The 21,557-nt window shown below is 38.0% G+C and overlaps 1 protein-coding gene and 1 pseudogene across 1 annotated transcript in view; one reads left to right on the forward strand and one right to left on the reverse strand.

Annotated features, from left to right (window-relative positions):
• Nucleotides 1–21,557, reverse strand: part of GAB2 (GRB2 associated binding protein 2) — a 181,132-nt gene that overhangs the window by 52,485 nt on the left and 107,090 nt on the right. The gene's annotated exons all lie outside the window — the stretch shown is intronic.
• LOC114218801 (large ribosomal subunit protein uL4-like) lies at nt 6,096–7,565 on the forward strand (annotated as a pseudogene).

Raw genomic sequence — 21,557 nt, forward strand, 5'->3', positions numbered from 1 at the left:
TCTTATATCCAACTCTTCACTAATAGGCATCTTAAACCCAATGTGCTCAAAACTCTTCATATCCTCCAAGCCTGTTCTTCCTGCAATCTTACCCATCTCAGTTAACAGTAACTCCAGCCTTCCAGGTGCTCAGACCAAATTCCTGATGTCATCATTGACTCCTTTCACATTCCACATCTAATCCAACAAATCCTATGGGTTCAAACAGTTCAAAATACATCTACAATCTGGTCTTTTCGCACCTCCACTATTATTCACTGGTCTAGCCCACTATTTTGGAGTCTTCCTGCTTCCACCCTTTCATCCTGCAACCCAGGCTCAACATGGAAGCTGATATAAATCAGATCATGTCACTTCTCTGCACAAAGTCCCCAAAGGCTTTCCATCTCAGAGTAAAAACCAAAGTCTACAAAATGGCCAACAGGTCTGACTTGATGGTCATCTCTCTCCCATGCTACATCTTTTACGCCATCTCCTGCCACTCTCTGCCTTGGCCATTCTGCTCTCGACACACTAGTCACATACTCCTGCATCAGAGTCTTTGCTCTAGGTGTTCCGTCTGCCTGGAATACTCCGCCCCCAGACATCTTCTCTTCAAGTGTCTATTCAAATGTCCCATTATGGGGGGGAAGGTAACATTCCTGATCACCCAATCCTAACACTCTCTTTCCCCCTACTTTGCAATACTGGTCTTACTACTACTTACATCACCTAAAATACCGTATTTTTGTTGAGTGTCTGTATCTACCTCCCAAAATGTAAACACCAGGGCAAGGATTGGTTCTTTTTATTCCATGCTGCATCTCCAGTGTTTAGAATAGTGCCTGACATATAGCTGGCTATCAATGAATATGTACTGAATTAATTGGCTAATCATTTTCTTAAATGAACTCCTTACAGCATCTAGTAGGTTACAGGGATATAACTGGTGCCTAATAAGCCTTACACTGAAATGAAGAAAAGGTATAGACAGATAGGATAGAACTGAAGAAAATTTAAAAAATAAGCACTATCTATTTACAGTTACCTAAAATCTTGCCCAGGCCACTGCTTATAGAATTCTGTGTGTGCTTGTGTGTGTATGTGTGTGTGTGTGTGTGTGCATGCAGCAGGTGCATGCATATACAAGTGTGTGGGTAGCAAGGTACATTTTAAAAATGTATTGTTAATAGATTAGCTTGCGTTTCAGTTCATGTGTCCTCTTCAGGGCTTGTCTTTGTAGAAAGAGCTGTCTCCAAATCACTGGTGTGCAGGTGCAAGCATAAACACACACAGACACACCCTCATAAACAAGAAAAAGGTGTCTGCTACAGATAAAATCGGAGCCTGTCAGGTTCTGTTTCCAAGGAAGTGGTGCAGGCTGATAAATGACTGCTTATCAAATGCCGATAAATTTATGCCAGAGCAGGCAAGGCTGCCTAGTCTAGTCCCAAATTCGCATCCCTCTTCTGCCACACCACTTTCTCTCCAAGTCAATGCACCTTTAAAAAAAATCAAACAACTGAGAACCAAGTATAACCAACTCCAAAAAGTCCAGCTCCAATGACAACTTCTCTGATCCTCTTAGCTGAAATGGACGTCTACTTCCTCTGAACCTTCATACACTTTTTATGTACTTTTTATGACCTATCATTTTCTACTACATATTACAGATATTTTTGGTATTTGTTGTTTCTTTCCAAGTAGATTATGAACATTTCCTATTCTTCTAGAAATCTTTATGGTAGACATTTGCTAAATGTTACTAAGCAAGGGTCTTTATTACTGAAACTCTCTTATCTCTCTGGCCTCATTTATGCCTCCCTCCTTCCTTCTTTCCATTCATCCATCCAACAAATATTTGTTTAGTGCTTACTATGCTGCAGGCATTATTCTAGATGCTGAGGATACAGCATGAATTACCAGTCTCCCAGAACTTACTACAGGTGCATAACAAATTACAAATTATTCTCCAAATATGCCACATAATTGCATGGCTTCATGTCATGCACAAGCTACTGCATCTTCCTAGAATAACTTTCATCTCACTTTGTCTATCTAGAAAATTCCAATGTCCCCTCAGTGCCAGCTTGTATCACTTCTCCTAGAAGGCCTTTACTAACTTCCCCAGGTAGAGCTGGTGCTCCTGTCTTATATTCCCTTAATAAACTGTGCTTTCTTTGGCATTTCTCCCCTCAACTTTGGCATTTCAACTGTTTATATACCTTCCACCCCTTTAAGCTTTGAACACCTTGGGGCTAGAGTCCCATGTAGTCAAAAGTTACTTGGCAAAATGCTTGACCTATATGAGAACTCAGTAAAGATCTGTTGACTTTCTTCATTCTATAAATATATTAATTTACTCAAACTAATAAATGCAGTTTAAATATATATAAACGTACACAGTAAGAAGTAGGGAAGGAGGACAGCAAGAGAATTACAGCAAAGAGATTAAGAAAGATAAAGGTATACTGTGTATTCTTTATGATGTGAGTTCTTTAGCATCTTGTTCCCTTCATTCTGTCAGGAACAGTGGCCATGTAATAAATATTTATAAGGAAATCTGGGACCTTCAGCTTGAAAGTGTCCCGTGATACATAAATGAAAAATTTACCGTTGGATTACTGACACATAATTCAAGAAGAACATGAGAACATGAGTCCTGAATATGTTATTAAGAAGAAAGCTTTTTTAGGACTGTTCTTTTATCTATACAAAATCACTTACAAAAATTAAGTTAAAATGGATCATGGACTTAAATATAAAATACAAAGAGAATTCAGCAAGATATAAAAAGAATTATGTAAGATAACCAAGTCGGGTTTGTCCCAAGGACATAAAACTAATTCAATATTCAAAAATCAATTAGTGTAATCCACTATACTAACAGGCTAAAGAAAAACCACACGGTCGTATCAGTTGATGCAGAGTAAAGCATCTGACAAAATTTGACACCTATTCATAATAAAAACTCAAAAAAATAGGAAGAGAGGAGAAGCTTCCTCAGTTTGATAAAAAGCATCAACAGAAGAGCAACACCAACATTATACTTTGTAATTAATGCCTTTCCCCTAAAATCAGGAGCAAGGCAAGGATATCTGCTCACTCTCACCACTCTTATTCAACATGGTGCTGAAAGTTCTAGTCAGGGCAATAAAGAAATAGATATAAAAGGCATACAAATTAGAAAGGAAGAAAAAAATTGTCCCTATTTGAAGACATAATTTTCCACACAGAAAATCCCAAGGAATTTAGAAAAAAAATATTCAAGAAAAACTCCTGGAACTAATAAGTGACCTCATCAAGGTCACAGGATATAAGATGAACATATAAAGATCAATTTGCTTCTACATACCAGCAGTGAACATGTTGGGGATAGAGAATAAAAATAAAATGTCATTCATAGTTTGTTTTGAAACAATGAAATAGGTATAAATCTAACAAAATAAGTATAGGACATGTATGCTGATAGCTATAAAATACTGATGAAAGGAAAAAAGAAAACCACATGGAGAAGCATACCATGTTCATGGATTAGAAGACTCAACATAGTACATCTCCCCAAACTGATGCTCAGATTTGACATAATTTCTATCAAAATCCCAGCAAGAGTTTTTGCAGACGTAGACAAAATTACTCTAAAATGTATATGGGAAGGCAAAGAAAGTGCGATAGCTAAAACAATTTTGAAAAGGAAGATAAAAGAGGGATTGTTAATTCACTAGATTCCAAGAATTATTATATACCTACAGTTCTCAAGACTATGTGGTGTTGGCAGAAGCACACACACAGAACAAAGGAATAGAACAGAGAACCCAGAAACAGCCCCACACAAATATGCCCAACTGATTTCTGATGAAAGTGAAAAAGCAATTCAGTGCAGGAAAGATGGTCTTTTCAATAAATAATGCAATTGGGCATCCATAAAGAAGTAAATGAACCTCAATTTAAATCTCACCTCTTATACAAGAACTAACTCAAAATGAATCATGGACTTAAATGTAAAACTACAAAACGTTTAGAAAAAAAAAACTGTGGAGGAAATCTATCAGATCTAGAGCTAAGCAAAAGTTCTTAGACTTGACACCAAAAGCATAATCCATAAAAGTACAATCTTATAAATTAGACTTCAATGAAATGTAAAACTTTTGCTCTGCAAAAGCCTTTGTTAAGAGGACAAAAAGACACATACAGACTGAAGGTGAAGGGATGAAGAAAGATATTCCACACAAATGGAAGTTGAAAGAAAAGCCATAATGGTAATACTTGTATCAGACAAAATAGACTTTAAAACAAAGACTGTAACAGCGGACAAAGAAGAGCATTACATAATGATAAAGAGATCAATCCAAAAAGAAGATATAACAATTGTAAATATCTATGCACCAACACAGGAGCACCTAAACACATAAAGCAACCAGTAACAGACATAAAGAGAGAAACTGACATTAATACACTAATGGTAGGGGATTTTAACATCCCACTTATAACAATAAATAGATCATGCAGAGAGAAAATCAATACAGAAGCAGTGCCTTCGAATGACACATTAGACCTGAAGGACTTAACAGATATATACAGAATATTCTATCAAAAAAACAGCAGAATATACTTTCTTTTCAAGTGCACACGGAACATCCTTGAGGAAAAATTGACAGCCCACCAAAAAAGTCTCAATAAATTTAAGAAGACCGAAATCATATCAAGTATCTTTTCTGACCACAGCAGTAGGAAACTAGACTCAACTACAATAAAAAACAAAACTGGGGCACCTGGGTGGCTCAGTTGATTAAGTGTCCGCCTTTTGATCTCAGCTCAGGTCTTTATCTCAGGGTTTTAAGTTTGGGCCCCGCACTGGGCTCCATGCTGGGCATGAAATCTACTTAAAAAACAAAAAACCAGAAAAACCACAAACACATGGAGGCTAAACAATGTGCTACTAAATAACCAATGGGTTAACAAAGAAATAAAAAATGAAATAAAAAAACACATGGAGACAAACAAAAACGAAAACACAATGGTCCAAGATCTTTGGGACACAGTGAAAGCAGTTCTAAGAGGGAAGTTTATAGTGATACAGGTCTACTTCAAGAAATAAGAAAAATCTCAGGGGTGCCTGGGTGGTGCAGTTGTTAAGCGTCTGCCTTCGGCTCAGGTCATGATCCTGGGGTCCTGGGATCGAGCCCTGCATCGGGTTCCCTGCTCAGCAGGAGGCCTGCTTCTCCCTCTCCTGTTCCCCTTGCTTGTGTTCCCTCTCTCGCTGTGTCTCTATCAAATAAATAAATAAAATCTTAAAAAAAAAGAAATAAGAAAAATCTGAAATAAATGATCTAACTTTCATTTAAAGGAACTAGAAAAAGAACAAACAAAGCCCAAGGCTAGTAAATGGAAGGAAATAATAAAGATCACAGCAGAGATAACTTAAGTCAAGACTAAAAAAAAGTACGAAATATCAATGAAATCAAGAGTTGGTTCTTTGAAAACGTAAATGAAACTGATAAACTTTTAGTCAGACTCATCAAGAAAAAAAAGAGACGACTCAAATAAAACTAGAGATGAAAGAGGAGAAATAACAACCAGTACCACACAAATACAAAAGATTGTAAGATACTACTATAGAAAATTATATGCCAACAAACTGGACAACCTACAACCTACAAGAAAAATATTCCTAGAAACACACAATCTTCCAAAACTGAATCAAGAGGAAACAGAAAATTAGAATATGTTAATTACTAGTAACAAAATTGAATTGGTAATAATAAAAAAAAAACAACTCCCAACAAACAAAAGTCCAGGCCAAAATGGCTTCACGTGTGAATTCTACCAAATATTAAAGAAGAGTAAATACTTATTTTCTCAAACTATGCCAAAAAATAGAAGAGGTAGGGAAGCTTCCAAATTCATTCTATAAGACCAGCATTACCCTGATACTAAACCCAGAAAAAGATACTGTAAAATAAAACTACAGGCCAATATCTCTGATGAGCATAAATGCAAAAATCCTCAACAAAATATCAACACACCAAATTCAATAATGCATTAAAAGGATCATTCATCTTTTTCCTATAGGAGCCACAGGGTTGAGAGGAGCATGACCCTGTCCTCTCCGTGTGATGGTGTGTGCTCCTCCACTGACATCAGTGTACTCTGAAAAGGGGCAGTCATCCGGCAAAAATGTTACTTTGCCTGCTGTGTTCAAATCTCCCATTGACTCGATATTGTGGACTTTATTCACACTAACTTGCACAAAAACAACATATAGTTATATGCTGTAACTGAATTAGTGGCATCAAGCCAGCTGAATCTTGGGGTACTGGTAGAGCCGTGGTTCAAATTCCCAGAGTTTGAGGCAGTGAGACTTACCATTCTGGCCAGAGTGCTTTCGGAAATATGTGTCGCGGGGGCCACATGTTTGCACCAACCAAAATGTGGCACTGTTAGCACTGCAGAATGAACACAACACAGAAGTGATATGCCATCTGCTCTGCCCTGGCTGCCTCAGCCTTACCAGCACTGGTCATGTCTAAAAGTCACTGTATTGAGGATGTTCCTGAACTTCCTTTGGTGGTTGAAGATAAAGTTGAAGGCTATAAGAAGGCTTAGGAGATTGTTTTGCTTCTTAAGAAACTTAAAGCTTGGAATTATATCAAAAAGGTCTATGCCTCTCAGTGAATAAGAGCTGGCAAGGGCAAAATGAGAAACCATCATTGTATTCAGCACAGAGGACCCTACACCATCTATAATGAGGGCAACGGAATCATCAAGGCCTTCAGAAACATCCCTGGAATTACTTTACTTAATGTAACCAAACTGAGCGTTTTTTAACTTGCTCCTGGTGAGCACATGCCATATTTCTGCATTTGGACTGAAAGTGCTTTCTGCAAGTTAGATGATCTGTATGGCAGATATGGTGTAAGCCTGCCTCCCTCAAGAGTAACTACAACCTTTCAATGCATAAGATGCTTAATACAGACCTTAGCAGAATCTTGAAAAGCCCAGAGATCCAAAGAGCCCTCTGAGCACCATGCAAGAAGATTCATCACAGAGTCCTGAAGAACAAACCACTGAAAAATCTGAGAATCATGTTGAAGTTAAACCCATATGCAAAGTCCATGTGCCGGAACACCATTCTTTGCCAGGCCAAGAATCACAAACTCCGGATGGATAAGGCAAATTAGAAGCCAAATCATATGAGAAAGGGGTTCCAGGCAAGAAGCCTGTGGTAGGGAAGAAAGGAAAGGAGGCTGTTGGTGTTAAGAAGCAGAAGAAACTGGGGCGCCTGGGTGGCTCAGTCATTAAGCGTCTGCCTTCGGCTCAGGTCATGATCCCAGGGTCCTGGGATCGAGCCCCACATTGGGCTCCCTGCTCTGCGGGAAGCCTGCTTCTCCCTCCCCCACTTCCCCTGCCTGTGTTCCCTCTCTCGCTGTGTCTCTCTCTGTCAAATAAATAAAATCTTAAAAAAAAAAAAAAAGCAGAAGAAACCTTTGGTGGGAAAAAAGCCTGCAGCTACCAAGAAACCAGCAGCCAAGAAGAAGACTGCAGAAAAGAAACCCACCACGGAAGAAAAGAAGCCTGCTGCATAAAAACTTAAATTTGTTTATTCCATAAAAGTCAAATCATTTTGGACAGCAAATTTTGAATAAAGACCTGATCAAACGCAGTGAGGGGAAAAAAAAAAGGATCATTCACCACAGTCAAGTGGGATTTATTCCAGGGATGCAAGGATGGTTCAATATCCACAAATCAACCAATGTGATTGATCACATTAACAAAATGAAGGATAAAAACCATATAGTTATCTCAATAGATGCAGAAAAGGCACCTAATAAAATTCAATATCCATTCATGATAAAAACTCTCAACAAAGTTGGTTTAGAGGGAACATACCTCCACATAATAAAAGCCATAGATGAAAAACCCACAGCTAACATCATACCAATGGTGAAAAACTAAATGCTTTTCCTTTAAGATAAGGTAAAAGACACAGATGTCCACTCTTGTCACTTTTATTCAATATAGTACTGGAAGTCCTAGTTGGCAGCAAGCAGATAAGAAAAATAAAAGGCATCCAAATTGGTAAGGAAGAAGTAAAACTTTCACTATTTGCAGATGACATGATACTACACATAGAAAACCCTAAAGAATTTACCAAAATACTATTAGAATTGATAAATGAATTCAGTAAAGTTGCATGATACAAAATTTAATATATAGAAATCTGTTGTGTTTCTATGCACAAATAAAGAAATCTCTTGTGTTTCTATGCACAAATAATGAAGTAGCAGAAAGAGAAATTAAGAAACAACCCCATTTACAATTGCACCAAAAAAAAAAAAAAAAAAGAAAAAGATAGGAATAAATTTAACCAAGGAGGCAAAAGATCTATACTCTGAAAACTATTAGAAAGTAATGGAAGAAATTGAAGATGATACAAATGGAAAGATCTATCGTGATCATGAACTGGAAAAATTATCAGTGTTAAAATGTCCATACTATTCAAAGCAAATGACAGATTCAATGCAGTCTCTGTCAAAATACCAAAAGGATTTTTCACAAAATTAGAACAAATAATACTAAAATTTGGATGTTACCACAAAAGACCCTGTATAGTCAAAGCAATCTTGAGAAAGAACAAAGCTGGAGGCATCACAATCCCAGATTTCAAGATATACTAAAGCTATAATAATCAAAACAATGGTACTGGCACAAAATAAACACATAGATCAATCGAACAGGATAGAGAGCCCAGGAAAAAACTCATGCTTATAAGGTCAATTAACCTATGACAAAGGGGGCAAGAATATACAATGGGGAAAAGATATTCTCATCAATGGTGTTGGGAAAAATGGACAGCTACATGCAAAAGAATGAAATTTCTTATACCATACACAAAAATAAACTCAAAATGGATTAAAGACCTAAATATGAGACCTGAAACCATAAAACTCCTAAATGAAAACAAAGGCAGTAGTCTCTTGAATATCAGCCTTAGCAATATATTTATGGTTATTTTTCCTCAGGCAAGGGAAACAAAAGCAGAAATACACAAGAGGGATTACACCAAAATAAAAAGCTTTTGCACAGTTAAGGAAATCATCAACAAAACAAAAAAGCAACCTACTGGGTGGGAGAAGATACTTGCAAATGATTTTTCTGATAAAGGGTTACTATAAAAAGTATGTAAAGAACTTACACAACTCAACGGCCAAAAAAAAAAAAATCCAATTTTTTGGATTGAGTATTTTCCCAAAGAAGACATACAGATAGCTAAAAGATGAATGAAAAGATGCTCAACATCACTAGTCATCAGGGAAATGCAAATCAAAACCACAACGAGCTATCACCCCACACCAGTCAGAATGGCTATTATTAAAAGAAATAACAAGTGTTGGTGAGGATGCAGAGAAAAGGGAACCCTTGTGCACAAAGGTTGGTGAAATGTAAATGAATCCTTGTGCACAAAGGTTGGTGAAAATGTAAACTGGTGCAACCACTGTGGAAAACAGTATGCTGATTCCTCAAAAAATTAAAAATAGAAATACCATATGATCTGGTAATTCCATTCCTGGGTATTTACTGCCCCCCCCCCACCGAAATCCCTGAAAACACTGATTCGAAAATATATATGCACCTCTATATTCATTTCAGCATTATTTACAAAGGCCAAGATATGGAAACAATTCAAGTGTCTATTAACAGATGAATGAATAAAGATGTGGTGTACACACCCACAGACAGCCCCCCACAAACACACAGACACATGAATGTCACCCACCCATTAAAAGAGTGAGATCTTGCCATTTGTGACAACACGTATGGACCTAGAGGGTATTATGCTAAATGAAGTAAGTTAGTCAGAGAAAGACAAACACCATATGATTTCAGTTACCGGTGGAATCTAAAAATCAAAAGGAGCAAACAACAATAACAACAAAGCAGAAACAGACTCATAAATGTGGAGAATAAACTGGTAGTCGCTGGAGGGGAGGGGAGTGGGAGAAATGTATGAAATAGCTGAAGGGAATAAAGAGGTATAAATTCCCAGACATAAAAATAAATAAGTCACAGAGATGAAAGTATAGCATAGGGAATATAGTCAATAATACTGTAATAATGTTGCATGAAGACAGATGGTTACACTATCATGATGAACACTGCATAATTTATAGAATTGTCAAATCTCTATATTGTGCACCTCAAACTAATAACACTGTATATCAAGTATACTTAAATAATAAAAAATTTAAAAAGATAAAAAGACAAGCTGTAGAGTAGGAGAAAATATTTGCAAACCACATATTCAACAAAGAATAGTATCTAGAACATATAAAGAACTCTCAACACTCAACAGTTAAAAGAGGGAAACAATCCAATTAGGACAAGCGCAAAAGACATGAAAAGATATTTCACCAAAGAGAATATATAGATGGTAAATAAGCACATGCAAAGATGCTCAATAGCTTTAGCCATTCTGGAAACACAAATTAAAACACAATGAGATCTTATCACAGACCTATCAGAATGGTTAAAATAAAAAATTGTAACAACACAAAATGCTGGTAATGAGGCAGAGAAAATGCGTCAAACATTGTTGGTAATAATCTAAAATGATACAGCCACCCTGGAAAACAATTTGGCCCTTTTTGTTGTTGTTGTTTAAATGTTTTGTTTTGTTTTTTGGGAGAGAGAGCTCTCCCGACACAGGGCTCGATCTCATGACCTTGAGATCATGACCTGAGCCGAAATCAAGAGTTGACACTTAACATATGAGCAACCCAGGCACCCCTACTTTGGCCATTTCTTAAAAAGCTCAACATGCAACTACTATATACCTCGGCAATTGCTCTCCTGAGTATCCCAGAGAAATAAAGATTTATTTCATATAAAAACTTGTACATGGTTGTTTAAGTTTTATTTATAAGAGCTCCAAATTGGAACAATCTAAGTGTCCTTCAATGAGAGAATGGCTAAGTAAACTGTAATATATCCATACCATAGAATACTACTCAGCAATTAAAAAAAAAAAAAAAAAGAACAAAGTACTGACACACACAAAATCTTGAATGCATCTCCAGAGAGTTATGCTGAGTCAACAAAACCAATCCCAAAAGGCTACATACTGCACAACTGCACTTACCTACAATTCTTGAAATGGTAGAATTTAGGAATGGACAGATTAGTGGTTGTCAGTGGTTAAGAAGGGGCTTGGAGTAGGACAGATATGAGTATGGCTATAAAAGGGTGGTATGAGAGATTCTTATAGTGATGGAAGTGTTCTGGATCTTGACTGTATCAATACCAACATTCTTGTTGTGATACTGTAGTATAGTTTCGGAAGATGTGACCACTGGGGGGACACTAGTAGAGGGTATATGGGATCTCTGTATTATTTTTACAACTACCTATGAAACTAAAGTTTTCTCAAAATAAAGTTTAATTAAAAGGAAACTGCTCCATAATAGAATTAGAATGTTCATTGATGGGGGGTGCCTGGGTTGGTACAGTCAATTGGTTAAGTGTCTGACTCTTGGTTTCAGCTCATGTCATGATCTCAGGATCATGGGACGGAGCCCTGTGTCAGGCTCTGCATTCAGTGTAAAGTCTGCTTGAGATTCTCCCTCTCCCTCTGCTCCTCCCACTTGTGTTCTCTCTCTCTAAAATAAATAAAATCTTTAAAAAAAAAAAAAAGAATGGAAAAGACAGGAAATGTATTTGAAGAAAACCATAAGGAGGAATGACTATTTCTCAGAGAAGAAAAATAAACAACATGGAAAGAAAGGTTGTTAATAGCTGGCTAATGACTATGACCAGATCCAGCTGTCCTCAATCTTTCCCACTCAGGGATGGGGAGAGGACCTTAGGAAATCACAATGTGAAAATATGAGTGAACTTCAGAGTTCAGGCTTCTGAGCAGGAGGGCACAAAATGGAGTAGACGAAGAGTCATTTGTATTTCTCAACCTTCCCAACTATATACCAGCTCTAGGGATTCTTGTACTGTAAAGACAAGGCATGATTCTTGGCCTTAGAGAATAAAAGTTCCCAGATAGACAATAAAAATATACATAAGATGCCAACTATCATCTCTTGTTTTTCTGTGTAGCAGCCAGTCTCCAAGATAGCCCCTAATGAGTCTCACTTCCTAATACAGCCTTATGTGGTCTCCTCCCACACTGAATAAGGATGACCAAGAGGATACTGCATAAACAACAGTGTGTGACTTTGAAGGCTAAGTAATTATAGACACGACAGCTTCTTCCCTGTCCTCCTTTGGATCAGCTGCCATGTTGTAAGGATACTCAAGCAGTACTGAGGAGGACTGCACATGGTGAGGAACTATGGCCTCCCTTCAGCCGTGTAAATGAGCTCTTCTTAGAAGCACATACTTCAGCCCCAGTCAAGCCTTCAGATGCCTGCAGCAGTAGACAACTTTCTGACCACAATTTCATGAGCCAAATCCACCAAGCAAAAGTGCTCCTGAATTCCTGACTCACAGAAACCATATGAAATATTAAGTATTTATTGTTGTTAAAGCCAGTAAGTTTCAAGTCATTTGTTATGCTGCAATAAAGTAACAAATACATTCTACTTTCCACTTCCAGGGCTAGGTGCGTATAACCAAAGGTAACCACTGGGAGGAAAGCCTTGTTTATTTAGAAGACTAAAAGAGAGCCTAAAAGAGAGATTTAATAGGCAAATGGAATAGAAGAATCCAGAAACAGACCCATACATACTTTGTCACTAGATTTATGAAAAAGGTGATACTGCTATAGAGAAAAGAATGATCTTTTTAATAAATGGTGATAGGTCATTTGATACTTATAGGGAAAGATTCTTAATCTTTATTTCATGCCACATGTGAAAATTAATTTCAGATCATTAAAAATCCAAATGTGAAAGATACAGCAATAAAGCATTTAGAGGAAAATGTCTTCATGACTTTGGGGTAGGCAAAGCTTTCTTGAATACTCAAAAGTTACTAACACAAGAGAAAAAGTAATCAATGGTACTACATTAAATAGTGTCTGGCACCATCAAGAGGATGAAAAGCCAAGTAAGAGGAGATACTTGCAATACATATATTCAATGAAGGACTCATATTCAGAACATATAAGAAAAAAAAAAAACCTCCTACATATTAGCAAGAGAAAGACCACTTGATAGAAAAATTGGCAAAAGATCTGAATAGCCACTATACAAAAGAGATCCAAAAGGCAATAAGCATATAAAAAGATCTTGATTTCATTAGTCATTGGGAAAATGCAAATTAACACCAGGACACAACTGCCAGAATGGTTTTAACAACAAAGACTGATAATCATAAGCACTGGGAAGAATATGGAGAAACTGAAACTCTCATACCCTATTAGCAAGAGTGTAAATTGGTATAAACACTTTGGGAAACCATGGCAGTATCTACTAAAGCTGAACATACACCCCAGGACCCCACAATTCTACTCCTAGTAATTATGTACATATATCCACCAAAATACCTACCATATCATGCTTGCTTTTCTGCTCTATTTTAAGCGCTTAATGTGTATAGCCTGGGCTACTGTCATAGTTTCCTACCAGTTGTCCTAATTAAATGCTTACCAATGCATCCAGTTTAATCTTCCAGTTTAATCAGAGTAAAATTCTGATGTTACTGCTCCCACTATCCAAAATTTTCATGACTCTCCATCATCTGCACAGCAAAGTTTAATTTCTATGGCTTAGGGTTTTTTTTTTTAATTAAAAATTTTAAAATCTATTTTCAATGTGGTAAGATATACTGAACATAAAATTTACCATTTTAACCACTTTAAGTGTACAGTTCTGTGGCATTAAGTATATTCACACTGTTGTAGAGCCATCAATACCATCTTTCCCAGAACTTCTTCATCTTCCCCAACTGAAACTTTGGGTCCATTAAACACTAACTCCCTACTCCCCACTCTACCAAGTCCCTAAAAACCACCATTAAACTTTCTGTCTCTATGAATTTAACTACTCATAGATGTGGAATCATACAATATTTGCCCTTTTGTGACTGGCTTATTTCACTTAGCACGAGGTCTTCAATGTTAATCCATGTTATAGCGTGTGTCAAACTTTCATTCCCTTTTAAGGCTGAATAATATTCTGTTGTGTGTATAAGTCACATTGTGTTTATCCATTCCATCTGTTGATTCACTCTTGGGTTCTGTGGCTCAGTTTTAGGGCCTTTACAATTTAGCTCAAACCTACTTTTCCCATTTCATTTCTACTCCTTTATTTATACTTTGTTATACACACACACACACACACACACACACACACACACACACAGTAACTATTCAAACCAAGTTGAATTTTCACTGTTCCCTAAACATACTTTTCTACCTCCACACTTTCAATTCCTCCTATCTGAAAAGCCTCCCAATCTTCCTTCTTTTCTAAATTCTCCAAAGTTTTGTTTATATTTCAATGCTATCCTGTAATGTTACCATTTTTGATCATCCTTCTCACAAGGTTCCAACATCTAGAGCTCTTTCAGAATAGAGGGTCTGGTCTTCCTCTTCCCCAGATCCTCAAACAGGGCCTTCCTCTGGCACATAAGTACTCTAATTATAGAATTACACAAAATAGCTAAATTTCATTAAAACACAAGTATACATAATTAGGCTTAACTATCTCATCATGAACCCATTTTTCCCATTTTCAATAATAAACTATATTAAGTCACTTAAAGTAGACAATATGAAGATTTAAAGGTATCACATTCTGCCTAATTCCTCGTATAACCCAACCAAGCAGAAGAAACATTATTAATTCAGATCAATGAAAACTCAAAGCGAGGGGCACAAATGCAGAGAAATGAGGAGAGCAGAATGAGGAAGATGCTTCAGAGTGGGATGAGAAAAGTTTCAGATCAGAGTGAAAATACCCAAATTACAGTCCTAGTTCTTGCTCTATAAACTTGGACAAAAATTTTTAACTTTCCTAAGCCTCAATAACCACACATATAAAAGGGGGAAAATACAAAACTAATATTAGTACATAGGGTAATAAGTAAGGCTTAAAAATATAAAAGCACCTAGAACCAGACTTGACATGATAGGTGGCAACTACATAGCTCTTGAGTCTAAAGCAGTCCAAGGAGACTCTGAGATCATGAAACTGGCAAGAGAGTTCTCACTATAAAAGATCCCTACATTTCCCACTCATTGTTCTTTCTACTTGATCATCATTAAGAAGCCAGCATTTTTTTCCTTCTTCGTGCCCTGTATCACATATCAGCAACTCCTCTGGGTTCTGCCTCTTTTGGTCAAAGGTATGACTTTTCTTCCAGTCTCAGGCTCAAAACCATCTACTTCCACTTAGTTCTTCCTGCTACTTCACTGCTCATGCCAAATCAACAAGCTCCTTTTACAGTATTCAGGAAAACAAGCAAAATTCTGCTCAACGTCTTGAGGGATATAGAAAAGAGGCAAGATCTAACCACTCCTTTCAAGTTATTTATGAGTTTACAATGTTGCAGGAACAAAAGACATGAACACACGTCCCTAAAATAAAAAGCAAATTTTGTGGCGCCTGGCTGGCTCAGTTGATAGAGTATGCAACACCTGGTCTCAGGGTTGTGAGTTCAAATTCTACATTGGGTGTGGAGCCTACTTAATTTAAAACAAAAAGCAAATTTTTAGAAGTACCATAAAAAGAGACATAATATGCCGTTAGGCCACTGAAGCAGGGAAATCAAACTGGGAGGGGGCAGGGAGAGAGAAGAGAAATATGAATGAACATGAACAATGAAGAAGATAGGGTTTGATACATGGTTTTGTGAAGGAAGGAGAAATGGACATTTCTTATAGGGTACACAATATGACCAAGGCCTAGGGATGAGAAAATGTTAAGACAAGTTCAGAAAATATGGAATAGTCTCTTTTAGATGTGGAAAAGGAGAAAAGGGAGAGCTTGGTGGTTCTGGAAAGTCTTGAACACCACCCTAAGAAATTTTGCTTTTCTTTTACTGGTAATGGGGAGCCACTGAAGAGTACGGACCAGCAGAGACATGACTGTTGTTCCTGTACTGTTATCTGGCAGAATGATGACAATGAACCAGAGAAAGGAAAAATAAGAGGCTGATAAAATTATTTAGAAAGCTGTTGCAGTAATCTGTAATCGTGAGAGAAGATGGCAAGGAGACAGAAAGGAAAAGACAATGTAAATCACTTTGTTCAACAATGGGGCTTAAAGAAGTACATGGTAGAGTGGCCTACTCTCAAGAAAGAACCTTCCATTTGTGTCTGTGATTAAGAGAACACCACCATCTTCTCTGATGAAACAGGAGTGACTCTTTTCCTTTTGTACCCAAATCCAGTCAAAAAAAACAAACCATTTCACCACCATTCAGACCACAGACATGTACCGTGGGTACATATGACCTGGAAATTGCATAACTCCCTGCTGCCGAGCAGAGAGCACACGTTCCACAGGAACCTGTCTCTGTTCTTTAGGTTAAGATTCCAAGGTAGCATGTAGAATGAGGCCATGAGATCTTCCTATTGCTCTTGGCACCTAGAAAACTCCAGGGGGCCCCAGTTTAGCTTTACACTGGGCATAATGCACAGGATGTTGTATTCAGTTCTGGTGGTGACGATGGGACTTGAAATCCTATGGTACTAGGATTCAGTGAGGTTCCGCCTGGAGTCATGATTGCAGTGTTCTAAGATATAAGGAGCTGACATGTGGAAGAGCAATTTGATTTATTTTGCGTGATCCCACATACTAAAGTTGAACTACTGCCAGTAGGCACATACTACAGAAAAGCAGATTTTGGCTCTGTGTAAGTAAGTAAGTAAGTAAGAATTTTCTGAAAGAGTGGTCCACAGCAGGGCCCTTGGAAACTGGAAAACTACTCAGCATTGGAGACGCTAGAGAGGAGACGGCCCAGGCCATGGGTCAGCAAACTTGTTGTGTAAAGCTCAGAGAGTAAATATTTTAGGCTTTGCAGGCTGTATAGTCTGTCACAACTACTCAAATCCAGAGTGGCAGGGAAGAAGCCATAGATAATCTGTAAGCACACGAGAATGGCTGTGTTTAAAACTATGTAGAAAAAGAGAGGTATTGGGCAAAATCTGTTTGCTGACCTTTGGCTTAGGCTAGGGATGGGGAGGGAGACTGAAAGGGGGCTCAAGCAGTGGATCAGTAGACAGACAAGGGACGAAGGTCTCTTCCAATTTTGAGAGTCTTATGTATTTTTAACCAAGAAAATCTAATATGGTAACAACTCATTCAATCAGATTATTCAGATTCTTCAAACAGAGGGATGTGTGCTTTTACATAACCTACTATTAATTAGAACCCCCTTGTACTTTCAGCCTGAACAGTTGAAAATATTTCTAGGGGCGCCTGGGTGGCTCAGTCGGTTAAGTGTCTGCCTTCGGCTCGGGTCATGATCCCAGGGTCCTGGGATCGAGCCCCGCGTTGGGCTCCCTGCTTGGTGGGGAGCCTGCTTCTCTCTCTCCCTCTGCCACTCTGCCTACTTGTGCTCTTTCTCTCTGTCAAATAAATAAATAAAATCTTTATAAAAAAATAAAAAGAAAATATTTCTAAAACTCCAGAATCTTCTGCCCTGCCTTAGGTATTATATCAAAGATAACAGAACTTTTCTTTGATGACTAAGGACTTAGAGCCTCATATCATCCTTCTAGATACCAAATCTCACATGCCTTGTGGTTAAAATTGTAGAAAAGTCAAGACATTTCTTGGAAGAGGGTTTTGTGTAACTCCTAGAAATGGGTGTGTCCTTTGAACTTCCCTCTTTCTGATGAGGGTAAAGCCAAAAACTGCCAATAAACCGGGAGAATCCTGTCCAGTGAGGATTATAGTTAGTTGTAATATAACCTCAGAATCTGGGGTTTACTGGTTGGTATCAACGGACTGAACTTGTTAGTCAGGGATATTAAAAACATAGTATCTGCATCTTCAAAAAGTTCTTGGCTTTAGAGGTAAAAAAAATATTCATCAATATCACAAATGCACACACACACACGCTTTCAGTCACCTTTCTCTAAGCGAAACACTAGCTCAAACAATCACAAAGACATAGAAAAATTTGACTTGACTTTTGAGTACGTGAGGCACAGCCATATCCCAATACACTGCAGCATGAAGTACACTAGGCCAATCTTATGTCCCGTAACAGTTAAGAACAAACAATAAGAGAATCCAGTGGATCACGTAATGGTCACATATTTCTGGAGGAACACTTCCTGAGTGAGAAAGGGTTTCTTGCTATTCTTACTCTAGGAATTTTTCAACTACTCTTGACCCAGTGACTTTACACTCTGAGGGAGGAAAAAAAATGGCACTTGCTGAGCTCCTGCTACATATCATGTGCTTTCTATCCATTATCACATTTTAATCCAAACCAATGCTCTAAGGCAACTATGATCCCCTTTGTACAGATGAGGAAAATGAGTTTCATCAAGGCTAAACAATTGGCAGAGATCACAACCCCAGATCTTCTGGCAGGTCAGAGCTAGTGTCCAGAAAGAACTTGAGAAGCTAATACAGATAAACTGCTGACTACACGATGAGACACACTGGCCAGAGCATTTATGAAAGTCAAGTTCATAGTTGGCAATAGAAATCGAGGGATTAGAACTCAGGTCTCAGCTCCTACTCCAGAATTACTTCCACTCTTCAAATCCAAATTCCCTAGGAGAGAGCAGCACAATTACATGCTCTTGACTCATTTATCTGAGTAATAAAGTTTTCCTCTGATTCCAGTGAACATTATTTGTTCCTAGGGATGAGAATAGACCTTATCTTACTACAAGACTGACTCTTACATTGTGAGGTCAGGGAGCTTTTGTATCACCAGCATTTAGCAAAGTACTTGGTACATGTTATGTACTTTAGAACTCTTGAATGAAAGTATACCAAAAAAAAAAAAAAGAATATCTCTTTGTTCCCAAACAAAACCTTTTAGTCAGATGACCTACTAATGTAACATTTTCAGAATTCTAACCATCTCTATCCTGGGTGAGATGGCGCATAAACACAAAAGATCACTTCTATGTGATCTTTTATGTGAAACTGACTCCAACCCTAGGCTTCACGGGATAGAAATCATGGGATCCTAGATTAAGCCAATTGATGCTTGGTTGGGTAATGGGCATAAGATCGAAGCCAGTTTGCACAGTCATTAAGATTCCACTCCAGGACTTCGGTGTGTCTTACTCAAAGTGGGCTCTCTCTTTCACTGGACAGAAAGTTGTAATGATATGAGCCTGAAATTGTAGTGACCACCATTTGGAATCTGAGGACAGCTAACCCAGACAGTGCTGAGTTAGAAAGATGGATCCTGATGCAATGTAAGTCCTAAATCAAGCTGATCCTGGAGCCAGGTTTTCCCCTTTTTGGCTCAGGCAACTTAAACTCTTCTCATTTAAGGCAACTGAGGTCACTAGTCAACACAGGTTAGCATGCGTCCTATACTGAGACCCAGAACTGTTTGTTACCATAAGAGTAACTCAGGGGTCCTGCCCACAGGCTCTTATCATACTCGTTATTCAATCCACTTTCAGTGTCCTTCACTCCCCATTCCTTTTCCACTCCTTTTTAGTTCTCCTACCTCCTTCCAATCATTCAATCGACATTTCTCAAACCTATCAGTACCAGGTCCTTTAGAACCTCACCATCTCTGGTAAGGACACAGGTAACTTGGTCCTCTGAGGTCACAGCTCTACTAGTGGTGGTGAACAGATAACCACTCTGTCTGGGACAAGTCAGGGAAAGCCGCAGAGCACAAGCAACATTTGAGTTGGATCTTAGAGGATGAGAGTTTTTGCTAGTTGAAGAAACAGTACTGGAGGGGGAGCTTTTCAGGAAAAGGAAATAACAGGAGTACACTTAACTCTTGTTATTCACAGTAGTGATGGTCTATAAGTCACCAAGAACACTAAATCAGTGAACATGGATTCATTTCTTGTAGGGGAAAACTAGAGTTAGGTTCCTGCAAACCTACGGTCACAATATTTTTGTTAATCGACACAATCTTATTTCATTCATGTTTGTGTTTAAAGACTCCTTATTTAATAGATATTGTTGACTCATTAACATTGAATTCACCCAACAGCACTGTAACTCAAGTCTGAATGAAGCTTGTAGATGTGCATGTTTTCTCTGTAAGGCACAGCACGATTTTCCTGAGCTTTGGAACCCTAGACAGCACTCTAAGCACTTTGCCTCGGGGCCTTTTTAAACAGCCAAACCACCAACAAAAAGCACAAAAATGTGACAAACATGGCATTAAACAGATGGAGAAAAGAACACTAGTTTACAGCATGAGAGCTGAAGCAAGAAGGCAGGGCATCACTTTGTTCTACCTCAGCTGGGAGTGTCGGGGCGGGGGAGGAATGAAATTCTTCACTGTGCCACAGACGCATGTGTGTAACAGGCCATGAAAGAAAGCACTGTGGGTTTTGCTTGGGGGGGAGGGGATCAGAAATCAATTTTAGCAAGTAGGTGAATTTGCAAATGCAGAATCTGACATCTGTGGGAAAGCTTGGTGTGTTCAAATAATAAAGCTGAGTTTGGTAAAGCCGAAGGGAGGAGGATGAAAACCTGTGTGGAAAGGAAATCAATGGAAGGAAGGCTAGAAGAGTGGTCTGAGATGATTTTAAGAGCTTCACATGCTGAGCTTTATGGTTTTTTTTTTTCTTCCTGTAGGTCAATCACTTGTTTTAAAGTTGTAGTTGACACTCAGTGATATATTAGTTTTGGGTGTCCAGGTCAATTATTCTTGATATCAAGTATCAATGTAAAATTTAAAATTTGAGGATCCCCCCACAGAGCAAAATGACTTATAGTATTTATTAGCTAATAAATAAAAACTACTATTAATTCATTAACTCAATTATTTTATTGATTACAATGTCTACATTTTTTAAAACTATGAATACTTGTAAATTCTGTGCATTAGTGAATTGTGTAAGTGTATATGTTTTCAAGGACTCAGCCCACCGTGTGGGAACCACTGTCATGTCCCCAGGTGAGCAGCCAAAGGCCCTGAGGAGAAATGAAGCTTGGCTCATGGGAGGATCTGACAAGGGGGTCATGGCCGAAGCATAGTGAGCAGAATGGAAAGTAGCAAGAGGGAAAGGCAGGGATAGATGATGATGGTGCCTTGTAGGTCATTTAATGAAGTTTAGCTTTTATCTTAAATAGAACAAGATCCCGACATAGCAGGGATAAATATATATATCAATATATCAGCAACTGAAGAAACAAGCTCAAGAACGATGTAGTATGATCCTATTTATGGACACATATGTAAGCACGTCACCACACACGTGTATGTACAGGATACATATATGTACACACACACACACAAAATCTTGTGTTTTGCAAATGCTTAGAAAAGCATTCCAAAATGGTACCAGTGGTTCCTTGTGGAGGAGAGTGGGTATATGAGAAATGAAATAAGGGAACTTTCACGTTTTAATCTATATTCTTAGGTATTTAAAAAAAAAATAGAACATGAAACCACTGAATGGCTTTACATTTTTTCCCCTGTATTTACATTTCCTAAAGATCATTCTAGCT

Source organism: Eumetopias jubatus, unplaced genomic scaffold, assembly GCF_037043125.1.
Source record: "Eumetopias jubatus isolate StellerSeaLion01/CBP00866 unplaced genomic scaffold, mEumJub1_p1.0 scaffold_13, whole genome shotgun sequence".
In the NCBI taxonomy this organism is placed as follows: Eukaryota; Metazoa; Chordata; class Mammalia; order Carnivora; family Otariidae; genus Eumetopias; species Eumetopias jubatus.